At 38.0% G+C, this 21,730-nt stretch overlaps 1 long non-coding RNA gene across 1 annotated transcript; it reads right to left on the bottom strand.

Moving 5' to 3' along the window:
* Window positions 1-1,463: 1,463 nt before the first annotated feature.
* On the bottom strand, window positions 1,464-21,354 carry LOC116448242. Its single transcript, XR_004241850.1, has 3 exons — window positions 21,253-21,354; window positions 17,827-17,914; window positions 1,464-1,601 (listed from the first exon to the last, which is right to left on the bottom strand). It is a non-coding gene; the product is annotated as an uncharacterized LOC116448242 (long non-coding RNA).
* Window positions 21,355-21,730: the final 376 nt, after the last annotated feature.

Raw genomic sequence — 21,730 nt, 5'->3', positions numbered from 1 at the left:
TTAAGGTCCATTCTAACCCACACCATTCTATGACTCCTCCTACAAGCTCTCAACATTATAACCTGATCCCTCCACTTCTACAGCACAACTCACTTTCTCATCTTTCCCGACTTTCTTAAGTGCCCTGAAGTTGTCCAAGAGAATGCTCAGTTACATGATATCTATTCTGGTTTTGTAACTCCAGTGATGCCATAGCTCTAACCATGCCTTGTGCCCGCTTTCCTTTTAAACCCCACCTCATCTGTGGGCTGGGTTTCCAGCCCCCCTAATTTAAAGCCCTCACTGCTCAATTTCTCTCTCTTGCTGCTGCTGAAAATTCACAGTAGATTCTTATTCCCTTAGCATATGAAAGTGAAGTGTTCCTAAAGTAATAATCCTGTTTGTACATTGCTCCGAGCTGGTGAAGCAGTGCTTTTGTTATCCAAAGGACAGCAATGAAAGCATGCAGTCTGGCTCAGCATATTGGGGTTTTTCTGCACATGGAATGTGCCCAGAATTATTCTGGTTTTCTCAGTTCTATGTCAGCAGCTTTCTTTATAGAGCAAACTTGACAATTCACTGTGTTTAAGGAATTTTACTTCAGGAAGTCTGCTATGTTTGGTGTCTGCATAATTCACCCACAGATAAAATTCAGTATTATTACCTTTGTGTTAACATACACTTTATATATTGCAACAATCAACATGTAACATGAAGTTGTATTTTATATGATCAGCCAGGTTGATCACAGCCAGGCTGGAAAGATTTTTAGTAGGAACCTTCCCTCACCTCTCAAGTTGTTTTTCTTGTTGAGGAATTTTAAAATCTGCAGTCTGAAGTAAGAAGAGGACAGAAAAAAAGTTATTTCCCTCAACTAGAAAGGGCATCATGCTTAAAACATTGATTCCTGACATGTTCAGTTCCCAAGATGCCCATCTTGAAGAACTGAAGCACTGCACAGAATGATACACTGTAAGAGTGGCATTACTTAGCCCAAGTTAAACAGAGAAGTAACCCTATTTCTTCCCTTAAGCACCAAACAAGGGAAAACCATCACTTAATCTTTGGCATTTGCTATTTACCTTGTAAATCATGGCTCAGCAGGGACACTTGCTACTTCTCCCCTGTAAATATAACTTAGTTGGAACAGAATGGGCTCATGGTTATCTTCTCTCTATAAAACTGGAAGAACTAAAAAATATTGAATTTTTTTGAAAGATATAAAAATCCTGAAGGAAACTGACTACATAAAATGCAATTTAAAAACCACAATAATTTCAAGCATCTTCCCTTTGAAGTAATTAATAAAGGTTTTGCCTTTACATTTCTCATGGAGTAGATTTCAGAACTAAAACAAGCTTTTGCAAACTAATTCAATTGCTCTACCTCTTGTATGAAAGAAATATTCTGTATACTCCTGCCCCTATCTAAGCACTGTGTAGCTGTTTCTTAGCCATTTTATATGCACCTGTACTCACCAGACCAACATGTATCTTACACTTGACAATTACTGCCTTTCCGAATCCATAATCCCGTGCTGTTGCTAAGGGAAGCCAAAGGTCTGTTTTCCCAATGAGCAGCTTTTGCACATTTTAACAGGTTCCAGTACACTTTTTCTCCCACTAGGAATAAAAAAAAAAAAAGCATTCAACAAGTGTTGGAAGAGAGCTATGCAGGGCACAGCAGGAACAGTTACATTCATGCATATTTTCAAATAGCTCAGTTAAAATGTATTAAACAGAGTTTAAAATGTTCCCAGTTGTTTCTGTGAAGGCGTAATATTTGTTGTTTCAAAACCTGGGTTCAACTTTTTTTTGCTGTTGTTTTTTTAATCAGGCACCAGATTTTCAACAGAAGTGTGTATGCCAAAACATTACAGCCAAAACCCCAAAAGACTTCAACTTAGGAACGCTGCCACAACACATCAACATCATTGCATTGATCATTTTCATATTCTCCTAGTGGAAGAAACTAGTACTTTTTAAAGGATGCAGCTGAGAAGGCAACCTGACTCAGAGATGAAGCTGTTGAGCTGTAGTCATTGAGAAATAGGAAAAAGAAAGCAAAATGCACTATTTTTCAGAAATATCTTTGAGCAGTTCATTTTTATTTGGAAAACTATTCAAAATTAATCAGGAAGAGCTTATTCTAGGTCTATATTAAGATAAAGATTTTTAGTTGTGGTTAATTGTGTTTTAGTTGTGTTGTTTAGTTGTGTTAGAGCATGTTTGTTATTATTCTTTAAAAAACTGCAATTAGTGCTGAAGATAAAATATATCTTAACAATTACTAACATGTTGAATAAAAAACTGTCTAGGAGCCATAAATTAAGTAGTTAAGCTTTCAGGCAGCTGCAGTTCATGTTACTCTAAATAAATTTTTAGATCAAACTGGAAATCATCTCCTGGACATGTTTCTTACCCATGCCATGAAGAGAGGTCTGGATTGGCAATGCTGGCAGATTTCAGTACAGAGGCAGCACCACTGACACTTTCGAATGAGGTCTCCCTGAGCTACATTCCGAGCCCAGCAAGGAGGAGCAGTCAAGGCAGGGTCTGGCAACCCAGCTATAAAAAGTACTACTGGCTGGGACCAAACCATATCTAAACTGCATTGGCAGTTTTATTACAACTAATAAAACTTTTATTAGCTTTATTTCCCTAATTTATTTCCCATGATTTAAACCACTGGTCTGTGTTAGGACCCTGAAAGGGATCACTGCAGTTCATCTGAAGAGAGCCTTTCCACTTGCAATACCATGGCAGTGCTCAAATACCCAAGACAGCGTTCTAAAAACTCAACACAAAGAAGCTAAATGTCTTTAAGTCTCTCTTTTTAAATTTAACATTAGATAAAATTTCTTTTGAAAAATTTTGACCTTAGAGCAGAAACAATTGAAGACATTCTAGGTAAACATTCCAGCAAATATTACAAAGCCAGATTTTACACAAAAATATTTGTCACTATTTCTCCCTTTGGTATAGTTTGATGCACCTCTTTGTTCCCCGACATGGCAAGAAGGTGTAGTTACCAACATGGATGAAACAGTTACATCAGAAGATACAAACCCCAGGTCTTATTACAGCATTTAGCATTAACTCAATTAAGCAGTCATTAGGGAACAACGCCCTTAACAAAATTAGCTCATTTTCACAAACCCCAGCACAGAAAGCAGATTGCAACTTTTCTTAAGTTCTGCAATAAAATAAGCTGACTTCAGATATAGGATCATTTTCTTCTGGATCTGGCCGTTAGGGGCTGTACCTATCATTTATATCACTAGATGCTTGTTATTATAAGAAATGCTTTAATATTAAGAGATATAAGGAAATTTAATTATTATTATTATTGTTATCTTATTGGCTTACTTTTGAAGACTTTTCAAGAAGTTTCACTAACTGCCTAAAGCAATAAATAAGGTAATTTTGTTACCATCTCTAAGTTGGTTTGGGTTTTTTTTAAGATATCTTTCTTGAGATAGGATTTCACAGGAGTCTTGAGGAGCAAGTAAGATTTGAGATTTTTCTAACTACTCTCTGAAGTATTTTAAGCATTTTTCTCCCCATTTAAATTTATACCCCCTTTCCATTTAATTTCTAAATGGAAAGTGGCTACAAAAACATTAAAAAAATCATGAAAATGAAGTAATTGTCTTTGCAATTACTTGAGAACACCCCAAGTCAGAAAAGTACATTAAATACTGTAATGTAATTAATTTGCCTATAATTTGATGTAATCAAATTAATGTAATTAAAAATGTTAGCACTTAAGAGTGACAAATCACAAATTTACTTATAAGTGCAATAATTACTCTCACTTATAAAACAAGCAGCAGTTCATTTGAGGGTGCCTGCACTTGTAAAGTCAAGACACTGAAAGCAGAAATTCAGCCTTGGATTCACACATGAGTATAACACTTGAGGACTCAATTTCCCTCAGCTCTCTAGTGTCTCCAAGTAGATTATCATTCAGCAAAAAAGCTGAACTACTTTATGGTCACACATTTTGCCAAGAGAAATCTCAGCAAAAGAACCGTACATTTTATTTGGAAAGGGTAAGAACCAAGGTCATCTTGATCACAGATGGGAGAAGTTAAGAACTGCAAGTACTTGACTAGCACATCGACTACCAATGTGCATCTTTTTAAAGTACAAGCAAATCACGATGAGCCCATATAACCTTTGGATCTGAAGAACCTTCTTAACTTAGATTAAAACCTCACTTTGAAATAATGGGAAAACAATCTCTTCTAATGTATCCATCCTCTGTTACTGCAAAAGTACATCCATGGACTTTAGCAGGCAACTGATTTTGCACTTATGCTTGGTTTTTAACTGTGACAAATGAGAACAATTTTCCCACTGGGGTAAAAGCTGTGGAATTTGTAAGTCCTTTTGTTAGACTTGCATAACTGGATGACAAAGCAGTGCCTGGGTGCATACTTAGTTTTCTGGATCATCCAGAAACTCCCCAGTAGCCACCTACATGGGTGGGAATAGACCAGCTGGAGACAAGAGTGAACTCTCAGCTGCCCCCAGGATAAATAACTGCTACAGGGGAGTCTGCAGAAGGGACTTCTGATATGGACTGATTATTGTACCCTATGCAAAAAACCCAACAAATTAGGGATTTCTTTAAACAAACACTGCCCATGAGTGCCTAAAATGACCCAGAAGGCAAATTGAATCATTTCCATCTTTGTGTGTCTGCAGCAAAGGAAAAGAGCATAAAACCTTCTCATTGAGGTGGCACTAAAAGCTTTCAGTGTCCTCCAAAATAGCTTGCTAGTTCCTTCAATATCATTGTTCTCCAGGAAACACAGCATGTCTCTGAACAAGGGCTATGAAGGGTTTTGCATGTTTAAAAGTATTTATTTATTGACAATGTGTTTCCTAAGTAACAATGTCCAAAAATGTACTTTGATTAATTCTTCTGCCTGTACAAGACTAGAACATACTATATAAACATCTATTTGAGATGATACCATTTGATATAATACTGAACTAAAGAGAAAAAAAAGTATTTCTAGAGACATTTCCGGAGGAAAAAAAAAACCAACAAAGTAAAACAAAATAAAAATAGCCACATTTTCCCCCTCTTCATTTTACAGATAGATGTCAAATACTTTTAACCTTCATCGAACTGCATCTAAAAAAGATTGAGTGTAAACACAGGTTAACTAAAAAAATTCACAAAAGGGAACACAAGCATTAGCACACTAGAAGCAACAAAGAGAACCAGGGACTGAATAAACTGAAAAATTAGTACTCATTAGACTCTTTTTTATTTCTACTCTATTTAAAAACAATATAAAGGAGATTTAATATATAACTTATAAAGCAAAATGACATAATCTAGGTTTCAGGGATATGACTAGACTGATTTTTAAAAATCCATCAATCTGCTAAAAGTGAAAAATACACTTAATTAGCACTTTAAAATCCTCTGTTTGTATAGATCTTTATAGTCCTTCATGAAACAAAAATGCTATTTTTATATAATGGTAAGAGAGCACATTTTTGGAAATTAATTTTCAAAATTTACAATATGATACTACTATAAGAGTAAATTTAGTGTGCTGAATATTTGGAGTGAAAAACAATACTTTGGTTTCAGATTGTTAGTGAGCCTCTTGCTCCAGTAGTTCTTACTTGCAATTCCCACATGAATCAAAACAATCATATTTCCAAAAGTCTATTTGGAACACACTTCCTGAAACTTGACTCATTGTCCTATGCATCTTCTACTCTGTAGATGCTAAGAGAGGTGGCAGAGGAATTCTCCTGTTCTTACAGCCGCCTGTGAAAGTCTCCCTTCTCACGCTAACCAGCTGGGAAAACGGTTTGAGGTTTTGTAAACTATCTCACAGGTGCTGGCTGTTTGTGTCTTTGTTTTCCACACTGGGAAAAATATTTTGGAAATGGGTGTTATGCTGTTCAGCCAATCCCTCTGAGATGTGGATGGTCAAGCACCCCATGGTGTCATGCCACCCTTGCAAACAAAGCTATATAAGCTGAATTATACAATTAAATGGAGCCATTGCTGGCCTTTGAACCCGATCCTGAATCCGTGTCGTTCTTCACGCCGTCCTGCACAGAACAGCGACACTATTCCTTTGATAAAACTCCGGAAAACACTTTTAAAAATTGCTAATTTCTGTTTAATGCCACCTTACGAACTGTCACACTGAATTTAAATTTTCTGGGCATGCTGCTGCAGCTGTAGCATACCAAATGCCAGTGCTACCAGCACTGCATGATTAAGTTCCTGAAGGATTATTTCAGCCAGAAGCACCACACCTTTCTGTATCCACCACATTTGACAGAACAATTTTCTTATCTTTCTCAGTCCAAACTGGACTTCAGACTGAACACCAACATACCTTTTCAAAACCGATACTGTTAGTTCTAACTGTTCCACAACATCAGGCTCAGGTTATTATTTCTAAGAAACATTCATCTTCCTCCATAATGGTGATTTTATCAAACTATCTGAATGCTTTACATCTGATGCATGCACCCTCTATAGTAAAAGTGCATTCTTTTTTGTCCCCTGATTGGAGGAAGGGACAAAGAAGTTAAGCATTAGATGTAATAAAATGCCTATAAAACAAAGAATTAAATAAAGATATGTAAAAAAAATCTGGAGCCCTGAACATGGTACTGAGGTTCTCAGCAGAGAGCAATGTAAGAACATGGCAGAATTCACTTTTGATTGCCCTGCAGATGCTGAGCTGCCTAAACACTGTTTTCCTCAGCAAATAAAGACAGAGTGATACCAAGTGTCCTACCCCTGAAGAGGAAGCATCTCTTAGCTCATATCCACATTTCCTCTAAAACAAGATGCCTACTCACTTCTATTCTTTTAAAAAACTGAAGGAAGTTCAGTCTGCCTTTTGCTTGACTTTTTCCAGGTGACAGCTCTAAATCTAACAGAACACCCATGCAGGAAATAGGAGCATGAGAACTCATTTCCTCTGTTTTTCTAAGAAAATACAATAGTAAATATCTTTCTGTCATCTAGCATAGCTTGGGTGAGGGAGATTCAGATTTTTCTGCTGAACTGAAAAAGCAGATGACAAGTAAATGTGAAATTGTTTCCATCTCCTGAAATGCATTTGTTGTCATACACAGGATTGGTTTGTTCTTGTAGTTTTGCCTGGGTGATTACAGAAAAGCAGGAGAAGGACAAAATACATTAATGCCTTCTTCCACAGAGACTCTGCCACAGCAAGCATGAAAAAATACCTACTGAGAGTCTCCTGCTTTAGCCACAAAACATATTAAATCTTCTCTGAAGCTGAGTGGTCCTAAAGGAATGCATCCAAACAGAGTATGTTATACTTAGTCCTTTAACACTGGATCCGAGGTAAGAGTGGTTGAAGGGAGTACTCCGGTTCTCAGGCTGCCAGACAGGACAGCTCCTTTTTAATTTTTAACTTGCTAATGCCAGTAGTTCTCTCACATCCAGCATAAATATGACTGGTGTGGCCTTGTCCATATGACTTGTGTCATTGCCAGCAGAAGGCCATAGGTTTGCATTGTCCTGGAGAGCAGAGCCCCAGGAGCTCACTGGGCTTTGCATTGGGCAGAGCTGACTGGGACTTGTCCCATCTCTGGTGGTCCTGTGCCCATGGTCTCCCTGGCTGTAGCCATGACTGAAGGAGATCTCCACCCTTCCTGAGGTACATTATACATTTTTAACAGAATAATCCTTTTGAAGATGTACATTCTTGTATTGGGAAACCAGTGAAAGCAAGTTAAAAAATTTTTGGTTTGATTTTCCCATGTCTCCTGGGAAAAGAAAGGAGGAAAAGAGGTGAATTTCAGTTTAAATGTCAGATCTGTGTTCAGATTCTATTTTCTGTTCAAGAACACAAATTACAAGAAGTGGGGGGAAGATCTACAAAATGTCTTTGCATCAACTTGGTTTCCATTGAAAATTTACCGGAGAGGAAAACTTAAATTCCCTTTTGCCATGAAACTATTGTTGAAATGTGCCATCCCTCTTCCTAACAACTAGAGCAACTTCAAACTTCCAAGTAGGTCTTTTAAAAGTTTCTCCAATAAAACTCTACAGTGGCTTGAAAGACATGCTGTTCAAAATCACAAAAGACTGGTCAGAACTGGTGATGTCCAGACTTTGGGGCAAGAGTTCACCCCTTCAATGCAAGAAATGCCATGCAGACCTGCTGTCTTCTCATCACTGCATCAGGTGCTAAGATATATCTGACACGGCAGTTCCTGGGTCTCTAGATGGTTGTTAGATTACCATAATGAAAGTAAGAATCATGGTATGTCTTGTATCCTAATGATAGGTTAAAGTGATACAAAAGCCTTCTTTTTCATAAGATGTGACAGTCATTTATCACATATTCTGAACACAATAGCATTGCTGTCATTGTGATAACAAGGTGCCTTATTACCACTGAGTGTTGAAAAACGCTGGTAACACTGTAAAAAACCTTTAAACAAGGAATTTTCATGCAAGTAATACTGTCTTACTATGATTTTGAAAGCTTCACTGTTACGACTCTGCAAAGACAGTTAATTGTGAGATGCTCTTAACCATAAAATATGCCAACTGAATTTTAAAAATGTGACATAATTACTCTCTATTTCTGCTGCCTTTTCTGACACTCAGATGATTTGTCAGATTTTAATCTGAGAGCACAAGCTGCCTTTGGAGAGGTAGGACAGAGGAGATAATTTTCTGTATTTTAATCCAGAGCAGCCTGGCTGGCAATGGCCCAGGCAGCCTCCAGGCCCTTCCTGAAAGAGTTGCCCTTGCAGCTGGGGGGAAGAAGTGTTGCAGCTGTCTCTTCATGCATGAGAGCTGCTTATGTAGCTGGCAACGATGAACTGTGCTGCTAAATCAAGTATTTAGGATATGGAATTAAGTTGTCCCTCTAATGACTTATGTGCGATGTTATCTCTAATTTAATACATCTTAAATTCCTTGTGAACTTAAAATACAGTGTACTTCCAAATTACTCAAAAGACTGTTCTGTTAATTAAGAGCTACAGACCAATATAATGGGCTAACTTAGGGCTGGACAATTAGCTTTACACTATTATACAAATGGAGTTGTGTTAAATGAGCGAGAAGAGCACAGTATTTTGTGGTACATTGACACCCCAATCTATTTTCAGTGATCCTGCTGTAATATTGTGTTCAGTGAATTTACTGTAGATTTATGCTGGTATTAATTAAGATCAGAATTTGGACTTCGAGTTTCAATCTACCTTGGTTTGTGTGCGTGTCTCATTATAACTGAGCATGAACTGTTACTAAATTATTTCTATTATACAGGACTTGCAAAAATGCTTGCAGTTCAGGTACAAATTTTTACTGTTCTGCATTCCTCTGAAAGTATTAAATGATGATTGAATATTTTATTCTTGCTCACACTTGGAAAAAACTGTCCAAAAAAAGAGAAGGAACATTCAGAGAGGGGTAATTTCTCACTAGAAAGTACTTGGTTTCTTTTCCTTGAGCTCAATCCTATCCCTACTAACATAAACTGATCATCCTTGAAAGTAGAACTAATGACATCTTTTCAGTGTTTAAAAATGTTACACAAATATTTCACTCTCATCTCTTTTTTTCCCATTGAAAATAAAAACCAAATTGTGTCATGAATTTTAAGTGAATTGAAACTCAGAAAACAAAATAAGATTTAGTATTATGGACTAATTTGGCATGCTAGTTTGAACTTGTCAAATGCAAGATCAAGCTTTTAAAATCGTATTTTATAAGTGTAATTTTTATAAGCTTTCAACTACCACTAAGAAAAAGATCTTTCTGCTACAGGATAAGTTTAAATAGTTTCCAGCCATGGTATAGGATTTTTATGGAAGTAGCTCATCATCAGAGGAAGCAGAGGCAAGGCATATTTCATTTCACAACGTTGCAAGTCTCTGGCAAGTATTCTTGACCTAAAATATGGTGGCTTAGATAAAAATAAAGACAGCAAGCAACACTTCTATCCATTTGCAACCTTTAGGAAAGTAGTTGTCATGACTTCCCTGGCAGATTTTTAGTTGGTTTCATGTCTCAGAAATCAGGATCCTGGTCCTTCCCAATGCTCGAGAGTGATGGTCTGGGAGGCTGCTCCCAGGCACACAAGGGGTAGCACTGCAGCTTGGTTTCCCAAGCAAGATCCCAGGTCCCACATTTTCATTTTGCCTCAAACTGTCCACATCATAGATTAAATTACCTCACAAAAGAGAAAAAAGAAAGGAAGAACTAACACCTAAGGTTTAACTTCTCCGTCACTACTGGCCACATAGGCAAACTAGCATTAGCAGGAAAAAGTATGAGAACCAGCATTTCCAGGGTCTATCTTATCTTGATATGTTGTTACTTTGAACGGCCACACACTCCTGCCTCTTCCCACAACACTGCCTCAGCATGGAGCCCCTCGGCTGGGCCCCTCATCCTCACTGGCAGTACCCTGCCACACACTGCCAAGGGCTGGAGTTTCTTTTAAAAAGGGCAGCTAGTGAGGGAATTGTTAGTGCTGAGGAAAGGCTCAGCCTGCAATCCCTGGGATATTTTTGGTCCCTACTCTTGGTTCTCTTTAACACTTTATCAAACTATTTGGTATCAGGAAACACTGAGCTACTTAGAAAGCATTCAAAACAGTACATGATCATTGCTTGCAGTGCTGTGCTGCTGAAGGGAGCAGAGTCCAATCTGTACTTGGCACATTATTCAAGCAGTATTGCTGAAGTTGGAAGAAAAGGATTTAATTTCTTTCCTTAGATAAAGGAAAGAATGTTAACACACAATATAGATACAGTCAGAAACATCAACAAGAGTATGCATTCACATTTCCCTTTAAGCTGAGTTTAGAAAAAAGGCTGAAACAAAACTTTACAGTTAAAAACCTAGAAATTGTCTTTTCTGTCAGGATATCAAGAGAGCTAAATATATACTATTTCTAAAAGTTTGAAGCACACCAAAGTGCCTTGATTACAATGATGGCTTTCCCTGTGATGTGGAAGACAAAGGCCATGCAGAGGTCACACCTGCACAGGTACAGCAGTGACTGCACATCACCTCAGCCACTGCACAGCACACACAGACTGAGGCTGATTCACAAAGAGCAATTTCGAGCAGTGCTTGTACTTTCCACACAGCGCAAAGCAGAATTCAGTCTTGGCTTAGAAGCTCTATCAAAAGTTTGCATCACTGTGAGCTGCCATGTGGCCTTTAACCCCCCTTTACCATCCAGGGACTTAGACATCCTCAGAGCATGAGCTGGATGCACATACAGTAGATGTTTGCTCAGACTAGGAGCTATTATTATAGATATCATATTAAAATGTTAATTATATATTATTAGATGTTATTGAGATATTATTATACTTATTAATCATTCCCTTGAAATCTATGGAGATATAAACATGAAATAACATAGATTACTTTAGACCATAGATTATGCTTTTGGATGCAGTTTCAAAGCCACAGATCAATAATTTTAAACCCAACAAATCAACCAACTAAAAAACAATTCTACAGGAATAATATGACTTCTAGAAACCAGGGCTCAGTTGCCATAGGTAATCATACCTATCCTAAGTGAGCAATATTAAGTGCTGAATCATGTTTAACCAGGAAATGTGAATTTATAACATAAATTTCATTTTTCTAAAAAAATAACATCCAAATTTTGAAAACATGAAAAAAATGAAATCAAAATCCAAACACTTTTCTTTTTCAATTGACCAATCAGAAAGACCAACCTCACATAAATTTGATGTAGTTGTCTTTAATAATAAAGAATATATGAGGTAATTTTCCTGAAACAAAGAAAAACTCAAATCAGCAAGATTTTTCCTAATACTGTGTCTCTCACAGTCAGCAATAAGGCTCAAAACAGCCCCTTCTTTTCCATCTTGTTTTGAAACATGGCACTGATGCTGTCAATTCCCCATTACTCTATCTGCCTCCCAGAACTCCCTGCTGTTTTCCCTCATAAACACATACATTTTTAATCAGCACCTAAATCACATGTTTATTTTATCAGTCTCCAGACCATGCAGTTCAGTCTCAGTTCAACCCTAACACTTTGTATTCTGGACAAGATTCATGAGAGTTTTCAGCTATCTTTTACAGAAATGGTTGGGTATCCCTGTGCAGATATAGCATATGACAGCAATCAACATATCCCCCTTCTCTGCCATTGATACCCTGGTCATTATATCCCCACATCTTCCACCCAGTGGTGCTGAGCTTTCAGACGCTTGCAGTGATACAGGCAGTTCAAGGAGTGACTTTTCCATCTGCCATCCCTACCACAGGATGCTATTTCTTCATTCATGCCCTTCTCTCTGTACGACTCCACAACTGATGGGATATCACAAAGCCATGAACCAGCAGTCAGAGATCGAGGAAGGGACAGAAAGGAAAATCAGCAGTGGGAGATCCTCAGTTTGACACTGCTGCCAAAGGTTTCCAGCTACAGCCTGGAGCATGAGCAGCACGAGCAGCATGCTGCACACCTTGACTAAAGGAAAAAGATATTGCACTTCCCACCACAAAGATACAAAAAGCCAGCTTGATTTCAGCCCATTCTTACAGTCTAAGGTAATTTTGATGTTTTAAACAATACTAGGTAGCAAAAGGCATGCTAAGGTCAAACCCACAGAACAGCAGTTTCCTGCCCCACATCTGTGATACTCTCTCCTCATTAGCTAAGGATTCAATCAGAAACTCTTAGAGCAAAGAACCAGTTTCTTGCTGATCCTCATGAATCAGTAGAAAAGGCTACATAGCAGAAAATGGGTCTGTAAGTCCTTATGCACACCTAGCAAAGACATTTACCAAAGCCATTTACTTCACAAGTTATAAGTTAATTTCCTCTTAGGGGTGAAACACTATCAAGGTGATTTCAGCTAGACTACACAGTACCTCTTCTTTTAAATCAAGTTTGTTTTCCATATTAACTGAAGTGATAAAAACCATAAAGAAAACCAAACTCTCTAACAAACTAGTAATGGACTTCAAGCTTACAAAGAGCTTAAAATAACTAGAGGTTGTTCTTCCTTCCCATCAAATAGACTTCACTAGCAGGTGAAAAGGAAAATTAAATCTATGCAAATGTGCCCAGCTTTCAAAAACAACAGCAAAAATATATTGTTCCCTCTTCTGTTTGTGTGTATGAGGGATATGTACTGACTTCATGGAATTACTCCAGCAAGCTGTGAATGATGATGCATGAAATGAAAAAATCTCAGTCCAGTGCACAGGAAGAATACAGAGAACAGCAGGCTGTCAACAATATACTTTTTAGAGGAGAATGGATATATACCACACCCTCCTTGGACCCAACTGCTGAATTCATTCAACTCATGGTATCATAAGTGTAAGGAAGGGGCACTTCCAGGTACCCATTGGACACATTCCAGTTCAGCTAGACATCACTGAATAATTAATGAAAAATTCATCTTTTATCTAACTAATAAAAGATCTGTCTCAATTGCAGGCAGTTGTAAATAGAGTCAGTGAAGACTCATGACAGTCTGCCATTAGATTACTGGTCAGAACAAAATATCCATTCATGATCTGTATTCTCCACATCTCTATTTTACTCATCTGTTTGATTGCAAGAACAGGCAAATTCTAGATAACAGAGAGAAATTAATAAACCCTTTTTGCAATCCTCCAGCCACTGACTACAGCCTCAGTCAGGGTACAAAGCCCCACCTCATCTAAAAAATTAGCTCATCAAGAATATATACTTTCCAGCAGCCAGGCATCACACAGAAGCTTCAAATTCCAAGAAGATATGGCGTATTTGTTCCCGCAAGTCCACTCTTCAAGAAGCAAGATTACTTATTACTAAAGTCCTGAAAAAACCAAGGTAGGCTGCTTTAAATGCATTCAATTAAAAAAAGAAATGAAGCAGAAAGCCAGCCACGCCTATGTAAGATGAGAGATTCCAAAGCAATGACACTGAAAGAGGCACACCAGCGTTTTCATTCAGAAAGGGAGGAGTTGTGTCTCTTTGCCTTTTTTGGAGTGTAATGTCTTCTGGAGATAGAGCTGACCCTGATACCATGGGGCTTCAGCACAGCTGATCTTTGTGCAGGCTGCCTAAAGGGATAATAAAAGGTTCCCTGTATGTCCATGTTACAGGTACACAGGGAGTGCTGGGTCTGGAAATTGTGTGATTAGGGGCAGGTTTAGAGCAGCTGACAGCAGAGGTACATTTCTGCTTTGGTTTGGAAGGAAATACACAGGAATTCTCACTGACTAAACATAAACATTTCTTTTAGGAGAAAAACTATATTGTCATACTACTTGAGCATTCAGAAATTACACAGCCTTCCAGAAAAGATTCAACAATGTATGCCAAGTACAACCAGGGACACCACGGGGGTACAGAGGACACACATGTAACTAACTGCAGATCCAACTACCTTGTGTAAGAGGGCACAGAGCTAATCAGCATATCATTCAGTGTGCAAACCTCTGCCAGGGATGTGCAACAAGACACAGATAAACAGCACCGCTTGAAAAGCCAGGCAGATGATTTCCACTACAACAAATGTTTCCTATTATTTCCATGCATTACATAACGAATTTAAAAAGAAAAAGTAAATTATTATTAACTTACGTTACACATTACACAGAAAATAGCAATGAAAAAGAGTTCTAACTTCTAAAATTGTTGGTGTTTTTATTCTATATAATAAACACTTTCTGAAATTTCCACATCATTTTTGCCCTGCTTGCAAATCAGATAACATATCACCTCTCAGGAAATTTGCCAACAAATTTCAAAGGCACAAAACTGTTTCTATAGAACTAGTCCAGTCTCAACCTTGCGTGACAATAAAATTAGCTATCAGTTACCAGTCCTGTTTAAGACAACTTAAAGGATGGAAAAGCTCAAAATAATTGAAAAAATGCACAGATAAACAAACAAGCTCTAGACAGGAGTCTTTAAAAATATTACTAATGGAAGGTGTTCCCCTGATATCTTCCCATATATTACTGGTAAATAAGATATGCGTAGAACCCCGTTATACACCCCATTAAAAATGATTCTACTGCATTAAAATAACAGTCCTTTCTCTCCTGGTTGAGATTGATGAGAAAGTGTTCTGCCTGATGATCGTGGTCATTACTGTGCAACCCCTTCAGGGCTCCTGTGACATCATCCATCAGTTTGTTTTTACAGACCTGTCGAAGATGCTAGAGGAGGGCCTGAAGTTGGAATTTATCTGCTGCATTTTTTTTCCCCTTGAAACACTGTGATAGAGTATCTGTCAGAAGTCAGAACTTGCTAAAAATTTTATCAAATGAGATAAAAGAATACCACCCATGAGTTTCACATTTCAAGTGAGTATCAGATTACTAAGCATGTACAAGATAAACAATGGAGAGTCAACCTCCACTTTACTGAGACTTAAAAAACATACTTAGGGCCAAAGGAACTTGAAATATGGGCTTAATTTTTTGTACACTTGATAGAACAATTTTTGTAAAAATATAGAAACACAAGCACCAGATGAAGAGGTGTCATTCTTTTTACAACTTCTTCATCAGCCCCTCACATTTCTTGAGAGAGGAATACGGTTGATTTCTACTTTCCACTGAGAAAGTGAGAAGACAAATCCTGGATGTCTGTTTAGTATATAATCTGCACCAGAAAAGAAGATGTAATTTATGCAGTCTAACTGAAGAATTAAACACTGTTAGCAAAGACTCATTATTGCTTCACCAAGAGTAACCATAATGATCGGTTTAGGCCCTGGCTGATACCTGTTTCTGCTCGAGGATGCAGATGAGTTCTCTGAAGACACTTTCTTCTTGGAGAAATTCTCCTTGCTTGATGATCAGGAGATAGTAGCACCTCCTGAGTTCAGTAGCACCTCAGTAAGGGCATTGGGACACCCTTCAGTCACATCTCAATGGAATATGCTTATTTAATGTTACAAAAGCATTAGAAATAGCAGACAACCATTAATTTTAAATTAACAAATTGAACAAAATAGAATATTCTACTGTGCTTTCCTATTTGGGGCTAGTTTGTATTTGCCTTTTTTCTTTGATTGGCACTAGTTAGGGCACAAGTTTGTGAAGTCCTGGGAACCTGCCACTGATTTCCAGTAGGGACACAATCTCCAAACATCTTTTGAAGCCAAAGCAGATGTAGAGCTTTAACGATGTGGCCGTAGGGCCCTGCTCTCTCCCTCTTGGCCAGGCTGTCCTGCCACTCCATTCCAAGCAGCCAGGCTTCTGACAGGAGACAGACAGCTTCCCTGGCTGTGTCACCAGAGTCCACCTCCAGGGAAGCTTCTCATCACTATCAGTGACTCTGGACAGTGTCCCAGTGCACTTCAGAAGCCTGACTGCTCAGCCTGTCAGGGAGGACTGGGGTCGTGGCCAAAGGCAAAAATCTAGAACTTTCCAGAACTTTCCTGGCACAATTCGGCAAGCTTCAATGTCTGGCACAGATTTTCTTTTCTTTTCTACTTTTTTTTTTTTTTTTTTTGGGCAGGAATTTGAACTACTTAAATGTTGTACTTCTCTTCTTGCATTGCTTTTGCCCAAGTTGTTTTAGAGGAATGTTTTCTGCAAGTATTAACCAAGTTGGGGGTTTTTTGCCGTAAAATAAGAGCAACACATTTAGCTAAAAAGTGGAGAAGTGAGAGGTAATAGAGGTTGTGAGGGTCAACTGAAAGATTGTTTTGTGTCACCTTGTTTTAAAAAACTAACATTTTTTGTACTACAAAACAGGAAAAGTTTCAAATAAGCTCCAGGCAGCTTTGTCTGTTATTTCTACTGTTTCATCCTCACTGTATACCTCACAACATCTCCGACATGATCATTATAGCTGGAGGTAGGTGAGGAGCAGAGTAGAAATAGATGGGACAGCAGAAAGTGGCCCAGCTCTTGTGCCTTCCCAAAGTATCATCACCTGTTGCTGCAGGCACAGGCTGGGTTAGACTGATAATTTATCTGACCCGTGTAGCAGAGAAAAAAACTAAACAAAACAAGCTGAATGGCCAGTCCTACCTAAAATGTTATTAAAACTTCGTGAAGTTGCAGGAATTCCTTCCTTTCCTTACTAACTGAGAAGTTCTAAGTTCAGCAAAGCCACACAATTTCTACTGAGCAAAGTTTACAGCGAAAAAGCAAACGTGGTAAATGTAAGCTAGGATTTTCCTCAAGCATGCTGTAGCCCAGAAAAAATAAACCCAAACATTTCCACCACTGTGATCTTGTCCAGTTGAATCTTTTGACCTTCCACATGCAGCAAAATAAAATAGTGTTTTCAGGGTTGTTTTTATTATTTTCTCTAGTGAGTTCTTAGAGAGTTTCAGAGTACCTTAATTGCAATTTGTGAGCTGCCATTATAAGTTACTGACAGAAAGATTTTTGTTTCCTTTAACTGCATTCTCAGGATTTTGGTTAATCAGTTATTGATCCATTTAGATTTCCTATTCAACATCTGAAATGAATGAAAAGCATACTGTTTCAACTGCATTGTGCATGAAAATAATTCCAGTACACCTAAGCATTAAAGAGAAAACTGCAAAATTGTACTGCCTCAGATAATTTTCATATTTATTTCTGCAGCAATAAAGATAATTACTTGAACATTTAGAAATACCAGATGTGTCAAATTTTGAATCAATGTTTTAATCTAACGTGGCATTGACACTGCAATACAATAGTGCCACCAATTACTTTAGTAAGCAATTAAATACATGTAAAACATATGTATTTTCTAGAAATGAGAAATCAAGGCTATAGACGCTTAAATTCAAAAAAATCTTACAGATCAAGATATTAGCCAAATATAAAGTGGAACAGTGTATTTATTACCTTTTATAACAATTCTCCTGTCAAAGTCTGGCATCTATAATGAGCGGTCCCAAAGTTTTCTTGCTTTTTTAAAAGAAGCACTGATGAGCTGGAATTTCAGAAATTTTTCATTAGAATATAGAATAGCTTGGGTTAGAAGAGACTTTTAAAGATTATTAATTCACACACCCCCCCCCGCAATGATCCAAGACATCTTCAGCTAGACCAGGTTGCTCAGAGCCCCATCCAACCTGGCTTTGAAAGTTTCCAGGGATGAGGCATCCACCATCTCCCTGGGCCAGTGTTTCATCGCCCTCATCACAAAAAAACCCTTTTAATCTAGTATAAATCTATTATTTTTTAGTTCAAAACTATTGCCCTTTGTATTACTTACCATGTCCTGCTGAAAAGTCTGTCCCCATCATTTCTATAAGGCCCCATTAAGTATTGAAAGGCTGCAGTAAGATCTCCCCGAGCCTTTGCTTCTAATTCATTGTTATTACATAGGGAATCACTAGGATAAAATCCTAATGGCAACAAAGAATTTAGAGCAGAATAACTTGAAAAGTTAACATGATTAAATTTCCAAAGATCAACCCTAGCCCTAGTCAGGTCAGAATCAAAACTACTATCATCAGATATGAATTTCATCTTTACTGTTTGACAGCTCTGCAATATAGACTAAGAGCACCCCAACGCATGCTATTTTTTGTAATGTCAAATCTACATCAGTCACTAATATGAATCTGAGAAACAGGAATCTTTTTGTTTTGTTTTGTTTAGAGATGTTTTACAAAACGTTTATGCCTAGCAGATTTTTTTTCTAGATCCCTTCAGAGCCAACAGTGTTTCCCTGACTTCTCTCAGCTTTGGATCAAGTATTTAGTGACCTACATCTCATCTAGTGCAACTAAACCAGAAAACTTATGACTACTATTACATGATTAAAATAGTTGGAGACTGTTTAGAATAACCCTCCCACACACACACTGAGATGTCTGCAGCATCAACAGTGATGCAAAACCTATGATACAAATAAAATTTTAACACAAAAGAGAGTTCAGAATACAACTGCCGCCCCAGATGTAAAAGATGTAAAAAATGTAAACCAGGAGTGGAGTGGGGTGGTGAAAATACTCAGCAAACACTTCTCAGTATCTCCAAGGTAAAGCATGTAGGGAAGTTAAGTGACAGAACAGGTCACATAGCACATGGAGAGAGGAATTCTACAAGAAAGGGTCAAATGGAAAGATCAAGCTGTTGTTCAGTAAACACAGAGGAATCAAAAGCAAACCATACTGAATGTGACATTTCACCAGTTCCAGTGCTTGAGTTGCATCCCCACCCTGCAATATGACCTTTTAAACAAAATCTGAAGAAATCAGAAATCTGAAGTAATAAAATCTTATACAGTGTAACAATTCATCAATTCCTTTACAAGTAACTGAAAATTGTGAACCACATACTACAGATAAACTGCATGGTTTGTAATAGCAGGATGTTCAGATATGGCCATTCATGTTCCTGCTTTAACTTTTAAAGTAGATTCTGTATAGATTTCTTACGTTGTAGACAGGCTAAAAACGGTGCCACCTGACCATATTCTCAAAGCCCTACAATTTCCCATTAAAGCCTCCTTACCTGTCTGAACTATAGAACTGCCTTGATACTATAACTGCCTTGATACAAAGGCTTATTATTGTCATCTAGAAGGCAAAATAAATAAGAAAATACGAACATAATTTCCTTTTAATATATTTACTCTTTCAGGTCTCAGCAAGCCGTACATCCACTACTGACTCTGTTATGGCAGTAGCTGGATTACACACTGCAGATTTACCATCCTCATCCATCAGGGAGCAGAACACCCTATTGTCATTCTAATAAAAGAAAGAATCACACACTTCTGTGTCAGCTTACAACTCCTCTTTGACACTAACAAGTCAACTATACTTAGCATATGCACAAGTGTAAATAATAAAAGTATTAGAGAGCGACACTTTTAAGACTGAAAGGGTTCTTTCATCTTTGACTTGCCACTCAACAAGATAATAAGATCTGAAACCATCTCTGCTGAAATTATCTACAAAAACAGTTCCTAACTCTTCTCAGGAGTTATTTTGGCATCAGAGGAGATAAATTATTGGAAAGAGGACCATAGTCTGCTGCATCCCAAATCAACAGAACTATTGAGTTGTGTTATAGCTGCATACTGGGCAAAATTTCAGTACAAATTTACTTTTACCCAATTTAATCCCCTTAAAACCAGTTTAAACAAAAATCTCTAAAAAGACTGAGGAAAATACAGACGGGAGTTGCCAATTTTGAAAATACAATTTGAAAAATCTTGCACCAAATCTCAGTAGATGTTGGGGAGACTATCTTTTATAACTAGTTCATCCAATCCAATGGTAAATGGATGCCATACCAATTAGGTGGACACAGAGGGGAAATTATTAAACCCCATGAATATTCCTACACTTTGCAACCTTAGACCCACTTTTCAGTGAGAAGAGAAGACAGTGAGCATGATCTTCCCAAAGCATGAGAGAAACAAAGGCAAAAGTTTGCCTAGACACAAACATTATCACCAAATTGCCAGCCCTGGGGTGTGGTGTTTACCTGAGGAGCTCCCTAAGAAGCTGCTCAGGAGCTGCACACTGCAGCACAGGCGAGCTCAAAGCTGCACAGGCTTCCCCTTGTGCTCAGGAAACACAGCAACATTTCATAACTGACAGAAAAGTAATGGTTTAGTAGTTCTGCAGCCTGAAGTCCAGGTTTGTGCTGTACTCATAAAAGGCCTGATGAGCCTTGGCTCAAGCTCAAGTTAGGCAAATCCCAGGTGGCTGATCCGCAGAGCTTTTGTACGGGTTTCATTGCAATTCACTTTTGGGTAGTTCCAGTCTCTGCTCACTCAGCTCTGCTTTCTGCTTCTTGGAGTTGGGTGAGTGGCTTATAGCCAAGAAATTCTTCATAGTTATGACTACTTAATTCCTTTGGGCACTTGGAATTCACATGCAAAGTATGCATGGACACATGCATGTGCACTCATTCCACAGGTGGGCATGTGCATATACTGCATGTTCACAGAGAAAGCCAAAGCTCTGAGCATCCGACAGAGTCAACATTATAGGAACTCTGGCAATGCACAGGAAAATATAATTCTTTTTCTGATGATAAAGTCACATGCCAAATTTTGTGCTCCTATGAGTCTTCTCAGAATTGCTTTCACAAACAACTGCCTGCAAGAGTTTAAAATCTAGTGGCATCTCAACCATGTGACTGAAAACCTTCAACATCTGGGCTTAATTTTTATAGCGATTTCAACCAATATTGTCCTGATGCAATTTTCAGGCTGCTTTAGCCTGTACATCTGTCAGTGACAATGTGGTCAGTCTAACGAGACGGTCAATTCAAGAACACCAGCTGCGATTAAGTTGTACCCACCTCTGAAAAGTTCCTGAGCCACTAGTCACAGGATATCTTGTAAACATCCTTGCAACAGGTGGCACCATTCACTCTCCTGATATCCTGATGTGTTAATCCTGATTTCAGACAAGCCTGAGGAGAAAAATCAATAAGTAGCACTCATGCTCAAAGTATTGTCTCCAGCACTAAGTGTGCATAATTTTATCTGAAATGAAAATGTACTGGGGTGAATAACATTGAGAACAAAGTGGAGACAAGAAAATAGCTTTTTCTTATTGGTTTTGCTTACTGTGTTTCAGCAGGACTACCAACTCTGGTGTGTCTTATCCTTGGATCTTCCCTTTTCTCTTTCCCAAAATTCAATAAAAATACATTTTCTTTTAAAAAGTGTACTTTTAGAGGAGATTCTGTCCCCCCTGGCTGCTGCCTGGGGAGCTAAAGTTAGTGAACTGAGTTATTACCTTAATACTGACACTCCACACTAAATAAACTACCT

Source organism: Corvus moneduloides, chromosome 9 (genome assembly GCF_009650955.1).
Source record: "Corvus moneduloides isolate bCorMon1 chromosome 9, bCorMon1.pri, whole genome shotgun sequence".
Classification (NCBI taxonomy): domain Eukaryota; kingdom Metazoa; phylum Chordata; class Aves; order Passeriformes; family Corvidae; genus Corvus; species Corvus moneduloides.
Note: the sequence above shows the minus strand (reverse complement) of the source record. Positions and strands in the feature narration are given on the sequence as shown.